This window comes from Ammospiza nelsoni, chromosome 15, assembly GCF_027579445.1.
Source record: "Ammospiza nelsoni isolate bAmmNel1 chromosome 15, bAmmNel1.pri, whole genome shotgun sequence".
Lineage (NCBI taxonomy): Eukaryota > Metazoa > Chordata > Aves > Passeriformes > Passerellidae > Ammospiza > Ammospiza nelsoni.
The window spans coordinates 14,643,977-14,659,020 of NC_080647.1; the positions used below are offsets into that span (position 1 = coordinate 14,643,977).

Sequence of the window (15,044 nt, forward strand, 5' to 3'; positions counted from 1 at the left end):
ACTGGAAACTATTGGTGAGGAATTATCCATAAGAGAGGCAGGAGGACAGAAAGGAGAAATTATGATCAGGGAGGTGAAGTCAAGAATGGAGGGGAAAAAATCCCAGCAGAGCCTCTACTGACACAAGGGCTGCATGAATGGGGAAATCCTTAGTGAGCAGCAGCCTGGACCAAGGTTAAGAATCAGGTGTAAACTAGCAGGAAAATTTTTTGTGATCTGTATGACTTACTGCACTATTAGTTCAATTCAGGTTACTCTTCTTTGTCCTTCATTTTAATTCCTCATTTTACTCCCAGTTGCTCTCTGACCAGATGCTTTTCTTTCTGATCTTGCTTTATCCCAACACTTTCACTGACTCAGCTGGAATCCCCTTGTCTGTACTATCTTGGTTTGGTTTTTTAACTCTAAAAAAGCCTGGTGCCATTTTCTCCATTATTTCACTTTGTAATTTTGGGGGCCTTTTCTTTCTTTCTACTACAGAAATAATTAGTTTTCATCCAGTAATAGTGAGAATAATTTGACTTTGTATATATCAAAGTAGGCCTATGATATAAAAGAGGAATACATAAAATGCTGTTAGCAAATATGAAAATCCAGAGTTTAAACTCTAAGTAGTTTTTTATTGTCAATAGTGAAACCCTTAACTTTTCATAAATTAAAGCTATCCTCTCTAATACAAGTGTCCTTTTCATAAGCAAATTAATACTGATTTGCAGTTAATCTTTGAAATGGTTTGCTTTAGTTCAGAGACTTCATATTTTATGGCAAATTATTTTTCTAAGAGACCAAAGCTACTTCATTAGCTTCCCAAAATATGAGGCAATTATTAATTAGATACATCTTTTTTCCTTACCAATAAATAATCTAATGCACGTTTGGTTGCAGCAAAGTCTCAGCTATGCAGTAAAATCTTCTAGCCTTGATTTCAGAAATTAGTTTTCTGTACAGAAAAGCATTCCTGGGAACTGCTGAGCAATTGTGGCCTCTGCTGGAAGCCTTAAAATGGCTTCTGATAGATAGCAACCACTGGAAATCATCACTGCTGTTACTTTAGGCACTCATCTGCAGCATGCTGGGCACTGTACAGATGGATTAAGAGATTGCACCTAGTCTGAGGAGTTTACAGGAGAAATAGTGAAGGAGCAACATAAACATAAATAGAAAATATGAATGAAATCAAAATTACATCAGTGGTAGTGACTCTTAAACTGCATGTGCTACATTTGAAATAGTGTAAGATGCTGATGAATATTCACCATGCTTATGCACATGGTTATAACTATCCTGATAAGCCAAATACTCCAAATTCTTAGTTTTAAACAATATTCCTTACCATTATTTCTAAATACAACAGTGAAACTGGGCTAATTTTTTGTTTAGGAAGAATTCGGTATTGAGTTTCTGCTGGAAAAAAAAATTACATCCACACATTTATGACAGAGGGAGGCTTTATTGGAAGTACAAATAACTATATATTCATTGCAAAGAACTATATATCCATTGATCTGGGATTTCCTCAAGCCAGCATTCATGATTCCCGCCCAGAGTAAACCTCAAGGTGCTCACAACCCCAGTGCTTTAAGTGATACAAGGCTGTGCATCAGCATGAAATGTGCAATAAAACACAAATTTCACTTGTGTTCTTGGAAAGAGACTTTCCATTTGGCAATTTATAGTGAAGAATGAACTGATTGTGGAGTTTTGACAAATGCAAATGAATTTATGGCTTTTCTTAGAGTGGAGCATTTGCCATCCTGAGCATATGGTTCATAAAGGCTTCAGCAAGTGTTTGCTGTGGTTAAAAACAGGCTTGTGGGAATTCTAAAAAGCAATGCAGTAAGATCAGAGCTCTTTGATGTCAGAAGGCCCTGGAGCCAAGGCTGCCTTGCTCTCCCCGTGCATCCCTGCTTTCTGTGATGATCTGTACAACGTGACCGTCCTTTTAAAATATCTTTATATTGTGACTGTGTCAAAATACAGGCATGTCCATAAGAACCTCTGAGCTCCAAGTGTCCTGTAATGAAAAATAGACCTGCATGAAACTTGTTGGGAAATAGGATTAGTTTCATACAGAGTAGCCCATTTACTGGATGGTCAAACACTTGAAGGAACCAGTTTGCCATCCCAATTAAACCTTCAGGCATTCTTTGAATAAATGGGAAAACTTCCATTGCTTTTGGTCAAGTGATGAGTTTAGCCATAAACAGCTTAGGGTGTATACACAGCTCTTGAAGAGAAGGGGAGGAGATGCAGGGCAGAGCTGAGATGGGATTTCTGCCTTGAGTAGGGAAAGAGCACTATGAACCCTCTGCCTGTTCCTTATCCTTCCAGCAAAGAAACTGGGGAGGGTGTTGTCATTTCTTAAAATTCCTGCAGAGCAAGAATATTCAGAGAAGACTTTAAAAACCATTTACTGAGGGCAGAAACAAAGTTGGGATGTTTCTGTTTTCCTCAAGAGAATAAGTCTTCAGGCAGTCCTTTTGATGAACTTAAATATAACTGAAATATAAATCAAATACCAAAATAACAACATTCTTTATTCCCTATGGATTTTAACTTCTTATACATCCCTATTTATTTCAATATGTCTGTTTAATCCTTCTTGGCTTTTACAAGAACGTTCAAGGTGCTTTTGTGTCCTAGCTTAGTTATCAGGCTTCAACAATATGCTTTGAATTATTCCAGATCCTTTCGGTGCAGGTGGAGAGCTAATATAAATCAGGTGATGAAGCTGTGAATCAAGAGGAATGTTAGACGGTATTCTTGGGTTTTTTCTTTGCAGACTCTAGAATATTATTTTGTTTTTAAAAGACTCTTACATATTCCTGGAGGGGGGAAGTAATATCCTTGAAGTCCTGGTGGAACAGCTGGAGCAGAATTCAGAGGAAAATAAAATACTTTTTCTTTACTTTTTCTTTGCTTTTAAACCAAGGAAAGTGTTTCATGTGTTAGTGTCTTACAGGGATGAAGACGAGGAATTTTATACCTTTTGAGATTGCAATGAAGAACCAGCAAGAAATAAAAAACCAGCATAGCAAAAAGAACAATGTAATTTCAAAGCACATGTTAAGGTAAAATACTGATCCTTTTGAAATTACATCAGCATTCTGCTAGGGAATGAATAGAGAGGATATCAGTCCTCATTTCCTCACTGCCAAACAGACAAGTGGAACAAGATTGGCCCAGTACGATGAGATACCTAAAATGGAAAACTAATTATGTAATTGGAATTAGCAGGGAGAAAAAAAAAATTCCACCTCAGTCTGTGGAGGAGCTCCTCTGTCTGTGAGCCTGATGTGACTCCATGCCCACCCAGAGGCCATTTAACAGATGTGCCTGAATTTCAGGGAATCTGACTCAAAGGTCATAGACAGAGGATATTCCTGGAGATTTCAAGGCAAGACAGTGCCTATATTTTATCTGGACTGTAAATAACTAAAATGCTTGAAAATATGGGGAAAATATTCTGATAACTAGAGGGTGCAGAGTCCAGAAGGGGTCATAGGTTAGATTTTTCCACAAACTGTAAAAATAAGCTTGCAACTGAAAATGTGATTATTCTCCAAAGATGCACTCTCAAATTGTGAACAGCTGTACTCATTTCAATCTGAGAAGCTGCAAAGTCTGTATAAAGTCTTTGTGAGGACCTAAATATTCAAAGTATATATTACCTAAATATTCAAAGTATATATTGTGCACTGAGGTAACATTTTGAAATGGTGGGAGTGAAATATTCCTAATTGAGAAAGCTTTGCCTAACAAGAGAACAAGACAAATTCTGACTGTCAATAACACAACTGGTATTATAAATCCTAAGCAGGTCAGAATGCAAGGTGGAAGGAAATGCATTTCTCACCTTGTGGGTGCCTTGCTTGAGTGTTGCAAGCAGCAAGTACAGCCTTACCTAAGTAATATTTTATACACGATGCTGCTGTCCCCAGTTCCTGTAGCCTCTTGATTACATTAGTATTCCAAGTCCTATGCACTTCCTTAGTGGGGAAGGGCTAACTCTGGCAACTGCAGCTTCCCAGCTCCAACACTAATGAAAAGGGAATGCAAGTGAAAAACCTTTCATTTGTTGTGTTTCTGCTGCTGAAGAACCAGCAGAGGGAGCTTAAGTAACAAAACCTCTTCCCAGGGCTTATTAATAATGCAAAGGTACATAAACAAATAAGCAAAAGTCTGCCATGATAGCCTATTCCCTGTAGGAAATGGGAGGAAAAAGAAAATCTGTAGCTCTTGAATGGAAAATGGTAAAATCAGTAGGGAAAGGAAACTTTCCTAGTAAACAAGAATGAGCTAAAATTAACATTAAAAAAATTAGTGTTTTAAAATCTGTAAATCTCTGTCAGATTTACAGAGAAAAAATGGTATTGCTGTGTTCTTAAACTTTTACCCATACTCAAAAAATTTATTGTTAGTCTTGTTTACTTTTGCTTTTTAATGTATGCTCAGAGTTTTAAAAAGCAAAGTCTTGACTTTTTCCTTTACACAGCACTGTCTTACAGGGGCTGTGACTTTAGGAAAAATAGTTGGGATAGATTTGCACTGCACTTTCTAACACAGCAGAATAACGTCCAAGAAATTCCCAAATCCTTTATCTCTTTACCTGTCTGAGCAGGACAATCAAGTTGGTAGAAAGTGAGCAATAAAGAAACAGGAAAATAATGTACATCTCCTCTTCAAGGAACTACATAACCTCAGTTGGGTTCTTCAGCTTAGACAAGCTCCAGGATCACTTGACAGAGCAGTGAGAGGGAACTCCAGTTCCTGCTCAGCTGAGGAGCCTGGGGCACTTTGTTAGAATGTCATCAGCACCTCATTTCAAGTGTATAAATTTGGCCTGTGCTGGCATCTTGGAGGAACATAATTTTGGGAAACTATAGCAAGGTCTGGAAAAGACAAGAAGAACAATCACAAGTGTGTTGGTTTTTTCTTTCCTTGTTTTGGAATAGGTATATATTTGTGCTCAGTGTTTATGCCACTATTAGTTATAGAAGTGTTGGGGTTTTAAGGAAATTTTATCAAAGATTTCATAAGAACTGGTGGCTAGAAAGATTGGTTAGTATTGAATAAGAGTTTTCTAATACCAACTTTGCTGTTAGAGCCCAATATTGATTGTGTAGCTTGTGGCAGAGCTGTCCTCAAGGCACATTGTAAAATGATATCCCCTCACTTGGTTTCTTTCACTTGAGGCATATTGGAGAACAGCTGCTGAAACAAGTGTCAGTGATCTATAGACTCCTGAATGTGCAGTTGATTTCCAGCTACACACACATTTATTTCACGTTGCCACTTCTAAGTGCCAGGTTTGGGGGTGCTCTCCTTGAAAATGCTAGACTTTCAAGTTATACACACTGTTCTGATTTGCTTTGCATCTCCATAAATAAAACTGGTTTATGGCTTTGACAACAGGAAAGCAGAGCCCTCAATAAAAAATTTCTGAGTTCCTTTCTTCCCCTTGTGGGTCAATACAGCACTTGGCTGCCTGCCTCTTTGCAGCCAAGCAATCAATCCCCTTCAGAAAAGACCTAGACCAATTTCACACTTGCTGTGTACTTCATAATTGCCCCAGTTCATTCCAGTGTCAAAATTATTTATTTTGTCATGATGATAATCTCTTTCCAGTAGTCCTAAAGTGTCACCTTGTGGCTTGTGTTGGTTATGATTTTATATTTTCAAGAGAATACATCCCTAAGCATCAAATACAGAAAATTTGTAAGTTCCTCTCCAGGTATTTGTAAAATTAATTTGGGGAGTGAAGATTATTTTATTTTAACTGAAATTGCATTACTGGGGTTTACTTTTGAAATAACTGGTGATAGGTAAGAGCAAAAAACTACTAAGTAGTTCATAACCTATTTGAAAGCTACTGATAGATTTTTCTGTGGTTAAATACACTCAAATGACTTCAGGATGTGTGAAAAAACAAAATGTAACAAATCATTAGATCTTTAAAATGCTGACTGCTGAGTAACAAACCTAATTTTCACACTACAATGAAACAAACAGAAATGTTTATTTTGGGTGGAAAATGTATGTGTTCTCTGAGTGTTCTGCTGGTGAGTAGGGTCAGAGACACAGACACCAACTTAAGGAACGGTGGCATTTACTATGATGGAAAACTGCAAAGAATCACAAAAGGAGAAGCTAAGCAAGGCACCTAACCATGAGCAAAGAGTTGCAAGGGGACAAGCTGAGCAATGCTAATCATTGCTAGGAAAGAATGCCTACAGTGATTATGGAAGATCCATCACACATCACCCAGGCCCAAGAGCCATCAGCTCTGGGGGCAGCTGTCACAGCCAAGGGCTGGAGAACCACGCCAGGAGCTGGGAGCTCCTGCAGGGCCTCCTCCTCTGGGGGCCACGGGGCTCCCCCGCTTTGCTGTGACAGTGGCCCGGGTTTTACACTGCTAAACAAACCAGCTGGCCTCATTTCTAATTTCATTTTCCTGTCAGCTTTCTCCCCAAGCCTGGCCAGGGCTCAAGGAGGATCTAGGGGAGGATCTTTGATCCTGTACCCCCTAATTAGGCCAGATGTAGCCTTATGCTGTTTCTAGATACAGAAAGGTGAACATGTTTTGCCAATAAATAAACACATATAATGATACTTTGTTAATGAGCAACTATATTTAACATTTAGTTGGAAAGTTCATGTACAGGTCAGCTTTGGCTTGGGCCTGTTCAGGCCTTGGTACTTCACTGACCCAGAGCACACAGGATCTAAATTCATTTGCACAAAGGGCAGTGGAATTAATGCATACACAAGATGAGAGTTGCTAATGAAACATATTCCAGTTCTTTCGAGCTCATTTGTGTGTAATATTTTATACTGCATAACATGTCTTTAAAATAGATTTTTGAGTTATAAGTTGTGAATGAGCATGAGCTAGCAGCACAGATTCCAACTTCAGTGATAACTTCCAATGCTTCTGAAGTACTGCTAAGGTAAATTAGATATTGATTCCTGCAAAATGGAAGATTTGTCTCATTGCTGAATTCTGAACCCTACATATTAAATAAGAATTTGATAGCTGATGCTAAAACTTATTGTTCTGTTTCATATATCGAGTCCTAAACTGAAAGATGCCACTGCACAAATGCTCAGTTTAAAAACAAAAAACAAAAACAACAACAGCAAATTGTTTTCCCAGTCAGCTCTGCTCTGCTGGAGCCATGAGTGATGACTCTGAAGTGTTTCGGTTTTGCCAAATCATTTTCTTGGGGTGTCAGGTTATTTCTGCCACAAGCAGTAAATTGATGACAGCTGTGAGTTGCACTGTCTGTGTTCACACACACACAGGTGACTCCCCACTGGCTGAAATATGTAGCAAAAAAATATTTTTCTTCATCCATTATTATTTATTTAACTTCTCTTTAACATCAAAGTTATAAACCCTGTGTCAGAATATGTGATGAGATTCTGCTGAAAGTCATTAGCAATGGTACAACAATACTAAAATTATTTATGTCGAGCAGCATAAAGTTAAATGAGCTAGACCTTGGGTTCAAAGAGAAGATGAGTTTTTATGTAAATTAAACCAGATTTTTACTGGCCACTAATCAAGTGTTTACCTGTTTCCATTAAAACTACATTGAGTTTAATCAGCATGCCTTTTAATGCATGCATTTCTCCCCAAACAAGGAGCATATTTGTCATGAATATTTAAATTGGATTTTAAGTCCATGAAATTTTAATATCAATAAAAAGTGAGGTGGTTTTCTCAGGGTTGAAAGTCAGCATCCTCAGATCCTATTCAAAAGTTGTAAACAAATTTTCAAATTAATGGTCTCCAAAGACATCTTCTTAGCATTGGGGATTAAATGTCTTTAACTGCAAAAAAATTAAATGCAACTAGAGTTAATGGAATGCTATCTTACATAAATATAAAGGTTTTGTTTCTTGTAACTAAAGAGAACTATTACTGAATAATTCAGAAATTATTCTGAGTATTTTAAATATAAAACATATAGCTATGTGTTATACATATAGATATATTACAAAACATAAAACATATAGATATAACTGCACCTTATTCAAATCTCTGTGGAAAAAAGGCCTGTGGATGTTGATTTCTATGAATATATATTTTATGTACACAAACAGAAGCGAAGCATTTCATGTAAATGTAAAGTAAATGTAAAGAGAAACCAGAATACAAGGAAGCAGGGAGTTGACAAGTGATGAACAAGTAAATAATTTTATGTTCTCTAGCAATTTAGAGCACAAACTCCCAATTTGTCCTGTCTTTTCACAGGAAGTGAGACAGACCACCAACAGTTCAGCTTCCTGTGAGGAGCTGATGCTTGATGATGTTTGAAGTCAAGCCCTAAATAAAACCCTGGTTCTGTTGGAGTTGATTTGACACTCATCATGGACTGGAATAAAGGCAGACACCCCCTTTATTCCAAAAACAGAGTGTGTTTTGACCTTCAGGGTTTATGTGAGATCAGGCAGCAGCAGTGGAGCTGCGCTGGAGGTGCGGCATCGTGAGGTGCTCACGATGCTCTTTGAACCAGCCCATGTGAGGCAGGCTGTCAGCAGGCTGGGCATCACTGCCCGTCACTGTCACAGGGCTTTGCCAGGGCTCTGCTCACTGAGCCACCCCAGCGGTGCTGGAAGATGAAGGGCTGGATATGAATGATGTAAATGTTCACGAATGGATGCCCTGTGCTGTGATACTGGCTGTCACTCAGGCTCACAGAGTGCAGAGAATGTTATTCCGTGCTGGAGGAGCCGGGTCTCGGCAGTTTGAGGGGATTTCTGCTGTACACAATGAATCCTACCAGACAAGATGAACTGCAGAGACGTTTCCTGAGGAGAAAGTAGCAAACATGGGCAGGGATAAATGTTGACAGGGGTTGTTCACACTACATGCAAGTGAAAGCCATGGAAATTGAAGGCAGAATTCCCTGAGGCTTTATTGTAACCAGGGTTTCTCTCTTGATTCCTAACCTGGACACTTGCTACTTCCAAGCTCTTACAGCTGCTCTCCCCTGCCTTGCCTTTCAGCAGTTTTGGTTTGGTAAACAGCCTTGATATTGTTTGTTAAACTGACTTCAAATGTTTGATCAAGACTTGGCTTAACAAGGTGTAGAATGTAGCCCCCTTTCTGTTGAAATGTTAGCTTTATAAGATATGTAATAATTGCCTTTATTCAATAATTATATTACCTCACATTTTGATAAGTAATTTCTCTCAAAAAGAATTTTACCTATGAGTCATCGTTGGCCAAAACTGAACAGATTTCTTCCACTGAAAATAATGATGGTGGTAAGAATCAGACAGGAATGGCACTGGTCAGGTAGGAATGTTCTTGTATTCCTGCTCTTGAACACAGTCACTAATCTTCAGCTTTTGACTCATGTGTATCCCACAAAAAGAAACAATAAACATAGGTTCGTTACTTTTTACTTTAACAAGTAGCTCCCAAAATACTTAGCATATATTTAAGAAACAGAATCTGAGGTTTTGTTTCTCAATTTTTATTTTTGCTTTTTAAAACAAAGCAGAAACTACTGTGGAAAATAGCCCTCGTGTGTCAGAGAACCCTAGCAAGTTAAAAGGCAGAAAATAGATTCAAAACTATCTTTAATCTTGAGAAAAGGAACATGAGATTAGTTTTGTGAACGTTCCTTCCCCATCCCAGTGATCGTAGTTTGGTTTTTCCCGGTGACTCCCTCGCTGGAGTTGTGAGGTGAGTTTGAGGCGCCTAATGCAGGCACAACTTGCCATCTCGTGGCATGTTTGTGCACTACCGCGGTTAAAACTCTTACACACAATTAAGGATTTTTCATTCAAGAAAGTGTAGATCAGCGAGTGTAGGGCCCATAGAGCATCTCGCCTCTCATGAGATAGCCAAAACCTAAGGGGGGCAGGTACCCACTGTCGATTTATCAATCACGGCGTCTTTAACTGACCTCCAGTGATGCACGGACGAGCCTGGCGGGTCTCCCCCAGCTCAGCGGCCTCGCGTGGCCTGCGCGGCCCCGGGGCTCGGCCGGTGGGCAACGGACACACGGACACACGGACCAACGGGCACACGGACACACGGACCAACGGGCACACGGACCAACGGACACACGGACACACGGGCACACGGGCACACGGACACACGGACCAACGGACCAACGGGCACACGGACCAACGGGCACACGGACCAACGGACACACGGACACACGGACCAACGGGCACACGGACACACGGACCAACGGACCAACGGGCACACGGACCAACGGACACACGGACCAACGGGCACACGGACCAACGGGCACACGGACACACGGACCAACGGACACACGGACCAACGGGCACACGGACCAACGGGCACACGGACCAACGGCACTCCGATTAACGGACAAATGGACCAACGGACACACGGTCTCGGCGCTCCGGCGGCCCCGCGGAGGCGGCAGCGGCGGCTCTCCCGCTGTTTCTCTCGCCTTCCTCCTCCCGTCCCTCTGCCAGGGTCCCCGTCCCTCCCGCCGCTCCCTCCCGGCCCCGGTGCCGCCCCTTCCGTCTCGGCTCACTCGGCGGCGCGGCCGGGTGAGCACCCGTGGAGCCCGGAGCTCTGATGCCGTCAGGGGCTGTCCCACGTCTGGCTCCGCCTGGCTCGCCGTGGGGCACACTCACTCTGCGGGTCCTGGAGCTGGGCCGGCCCTGACAGAGGCGTCTGGCCCGCGGGGAAGGCCCTGCCGGAGCAGTACGGGTGGGTTCCCTACTGGGGAGCGGCGGCTGCGGCAGCACCTGCTCGGGGATCCCCGGTGAGTGCCGGGACGGAGGGAGGAGGAGGGCAGAGGACGGGACGGGCAGCGAGCTCACACCGATGCTTCTCTTGGCTCGCAGGTGCCACCAGATGTGTGTCCCGGGATCGCATCTCCTGCCAACAGCCTGCAGCACCCACCCTGTGCCGGGATGGGCCCGGGCTGCTGGAGCCAGCACCACAGGAACACCCGTGGGGCCAGGAAAGCCCGGACGGCACAGAACCGCACAAAGGACGCTTTGGATTGCAGCGACGGAGCGGCCTGAGCTCCTCCCCTGCCCTGTTTTGACTCGCCCTGGATTCAAGTTTTTGGCCGAAGTGGGAGGGGATAAAGGCACAGGGTTTTCTCGGCCACTGGCCGTGCTTTTCCCTTGCATGGAACAGTTGGGACCAAGCTCCTTGTGCCCTCCTCCAGCACCAGGGCATTTTTCACCACCCAGAGTTTGTAAACAAGAAACAGATGCACTCGAGAAAGCATCAAGGGCCTCCTTCCAGCCCAGCTCTGCAGATGCTGAGGCTGCTCTGGGCTCTGCCAGGGCTCAGCTCTGGGCATGGCTGAGCCCACTCTCCCCTCCCATTGCTCAGGTCAGATGAATTGCAGGGTGATAAGGAAGGGACTTCAAGGGAATTGAAGTTTAACAGAGTTTTTATTCAAAAAACACAAGGGTAAAAACTTTGCTTTGACAGGCAAGGAGTGCAGTGCAGACAAACTCCAGACAAACGGTCCAAAGTAAAGTGGAGAACAGCAAACAAAATCAAAAGAGACAGCAACAGAGTACAACAACAGTATGAAAGAGTAATAGAAGAGAAAGAGCAGAAGTGCAGGGATACTTACAGGCAGTTCATTTAAGAGGCTATCTCTTCTCCAGGGCATAAAAACAACACAGAAACAAAGCTCTGAGCATGAAGCCATTCCTGTTCTCACCATCTCTTTTGAAGGACCATCATGTCCAAGCCATGGGCAGCACAAGCAGGAGCCCTCTCCTCATGGCTGACAGCTGCCATCCCTCCTTCAGCCACACATGTCTGTCTAACAACATCCTGTGAAGTTCCTCCATCCATGGACTCCATCACCAACCAGAGATCTTCATCAAGAGGTAGCTGAAAGAAGATGACAATGGCATGGAGAAGAATGTGCACAGCTAAATTACCTTATGGAAAAGACTGCAGGGGAGTCTTGCTTCCAGGTCACTTGTAAATCAACAGAGTAAAATGGAGAGACATTCCTGCAGCTGCACTGTCCTTGAAATCTGCACAGTCTAAAGGAGAAGGAGATGTGAAAAAGGAGATGCCTTTCATGGCAAGCATGTGAAAAATGTGCTTAGGAACACCCTAAGATCAGTCTGGAACCCACAACACTTGGTGAACCAGCTGGTTCACCACCTTAACTCAGCAATTCCACCAGTAACTCCACAACTCTCAGAATTATCCATGGGAGGAGGCCATGCACCACTTAGCACAAAAGTGGTCAACTGTCTGGAAAACCTTGCTTAAAGAACCTTCAGAAAGGCAAGGCAGTTGAAAAATGGGCAAAATAGGTGCTTTTGGAAACAAGAATCTCATCTTCCTAGCATCCTCAACAAAGAAAAAGAGTAGGGGAGAAGGTAGGGCTGAGAAGGGAGCAAGGGAGCAGTGGCAGGCGCCAGCAGCAGCAGCCCAGCCATGATGCAGTTAGGTTTATAGTTAGTTTTCGTACACCCCAGCCTCTCCCAAAGTCTGCCCATGGACAGGAGACCATTGGTCTGGTCCAAATTTTCTTGGCCACCCATTGTGGAGACATCACCATGCATTTAGCTGGTGCATTAACAGTTTTAGAGATTAAGACCACGCCAGCATGTCCTGCTCTGAAAGATATCACTGCCAAGAAGTCACTGACTTAAACTTACCCTTGGCCAGCTGGCTCAGCTTCAGTGTGTTTCCTGGCAGGCTCCCCCAGGCTCACAGTGTTCCCTGAAAATAACAACAGGAAAGGTGTGGTCACTCCAAGATGGAGACCCCACCCTGCAGGAGAGTCAAAATGCAGCTCCATGCTCTGGGTGGGCAAGAGCAACAAAGGACTCTGACATTCAGCTGCAGAGGAACACTGAGCACAGCTGATGCTCAGGCACACACACCTCACACTCTGCTCTAGCAGACAGGACAGGGAGCAGATGTGCTCAGCTGCATGAAGCACCTCTCTCCTCTCCCCTCTGGCTGTGAGGCTGTGCTGCTGTCAGAATGCTCAGCCCATGATACCTCAACAGAGAGAGGGTCACTGTCCTCTTCCCAAAAAGCTGGTGCTTCACCATCCTCTTCCCAAACAGTTCATGGTGCTCTTCCCACACAGGGAGATGCTGTCCCTTCCCTTTCCCCATGGTGTGATGTTCACTGTGCTCTTCCCACGCCACTGGATGTCCCCTGTCCTGGTCCCACACCTCTGGCTGTCTGCCCTCCTCTTCCCACACTGTGAGATCTTTGTTCTCCTTCTTCCTGTGCCAGAGGATGTTCCCACTCCTCATCCTACACTGCAAGACATTCCCTGTCCTCGATCCACACTGCTGGAGCTTTGCTGGCATCTTCCAGAATGGTGGGAAATTCACCAACATCTTCAAGAACCGTGGAAAGTTCACCATCATCTCCGAGAACAGAGGAAAGTTCACTTTGTTCCTCCTCCCCAGCCTCCTTGTCCTTCTGCTCTTTAGCCTTCTCTTTGGAGACAGACAGAGCTAGAGGAGCCCCTGATGCAGCTACTCTGCTTTGTGGACAGACAGTAGCATGAGGAAGTTGTATCAAAATTATGGCCTTATTTATCCTCAGCTGCACTAAGGAGAAATAGCATTCTGGGGTGTTCAAACTAACAGTGGGCTAAAGTAGACATTGCCACTTACGCTTGTGAGTTAAATACTCCACCACGGCTAAAAGCAGCACGCAATCTTCTGTCTGCAAAATCATTCCTGTAGCTGTTCAAAAGCTCTTCACCAAAAGAGGAGCAAACGGCCAGGGATCCTTTAGCATCTGCTGCTACAAAGGCACTGACAGGAACTTTCAGTCAGCCCACCAGGCTGGCAATCGGCTGCACCACAAAGGTTCCTATCCACTCACCAAAGGAGGAGCTTCTCCGTAGCCACGCCTCAGGTGACCTGCAACGGGAGAGGGAAAATTAACCAGATGCTATCAGGAAAATAAAACTGTCAGTGCTGGAAAATTCCACGCAACAAGGCAGCCCCGAGAGAGCGTTCAGCTTTCACAATATCCCTCCGGGAGTCCTTTCAGTGAAACGCCGCTGCCTGCACGGAGAGCCCCCCAAACGCGGAGCCTCCCCGCTGTCCCCCAGTGCCCTTAGCCAGCGGGATCCCCGCTCCTCACCCACAGCGGCCGCTCCCGGCTCACCGCTCGGCTGCGCCCCCAGCCCTGCTCCGCCACCGCGGGGATCCCCCCGCTGCATCCCCGCTCCCGGGCCCCGCACCCGCCACCGCCCGGCCCCGCTGGACGCCCGCAGCCCCGGCCCGGCCATGCCGGGGCCCCCTCACCTGCTTGCGTGGTGTCGCTCAGGTCGCAGCCGCTGCCGGGGAAGTCGCGCAGCTTCCTCCCGCTCAGGCACAGGATGCCCGAGCTGCCCGCCTCCTCCAGGGCCCGCTCCAGGCTGCGCACCGTGTGCGACTGCGGCAGAGCCGCCGCGCCCCAGTGCGGCCCCGACGAGAAGGAGAGAGTCAGGTGCGCGGGGATGCCGAGCCCCGCCGCTCCGCTCCCGGCCGCCGTCCCGCTGCCGCTGCCGCTGCCGCTGCCGTTGTTGCCGCCGCCGCCCCCCTGCCCGGCCGCCATCTTGACCGGCCCCTCCACAACAACGGCCGCGGCCGCTGCGCAGGCGCCGCGGGGCCCGCAGGGGGCGCCGCGGGACGGGGCGGGGCCTCGCGGCGCCCCTCGGCCGCGCCAACCAATCCGCGGCGGCGGCGGCGGTGAGGGGCGGGGCTCCGTGAGGGGGCGGGCGGCTGTGTGCCCGAGGGCTCGTGTGCCGCTAGGGGGCGCTGCCGGGGCTGAGGGAGCGGATCGGGATTGGGATCGGAGCGGGATCGCAAGCGGGATCGGGACCGCGATCCTCCTGGCAACAGAGGCATCCCGAGAGCGGGACGAGACCGGGAGCCCGGTGCTGCATATTTCTCTTCCAAAAATGGCTCTGGAGCTGTGATTAGAAAATGCTAAAGAAAGCCTCACTGCCCCACATTTTAATCCAATTGTTATATGTTTGATGAGCAGAATCTGCTTTCAAGCCTTGAACCTCAGGAAGATCCTTGAATTCTGG

At 45.3% G+C, this 15,044-nt stretch overlaps 1 long non-coding RNA gene across 3 annotated transcripts; it reads right to left on the reverse strand.

The window, feature by feature from the left end:
• Positions 1-11,393: 11,393 nt before the first annotated feature.
• LOC132080059 (uncharacterized) lies at positions 11,394-13,829 on the reverse strand. 3 transcript variants are annotated; one of them, XR_009419492.1, is made up of 4 exons: positions 13,633-13,829; positions 12,880-13,496; positions 12,652-12,715; positions 11,394-11,866 (listed from the first exon to the last, which is right to left on the reverse strand). It is a non-coding gene; the product is annotated as an uncharacterized LOC132080059 (long non-coding RNA). The 3 variants fall into 3 exon arrangements; XR_009419491.1 differs by lacking the exon at positions 12,880-13,496; XR_009419490.1 differs by having other exon boundaries at positions 12,880-13,829.
• Positions 13,830-15,044: the final 1,215 nt, after the last annotated feature.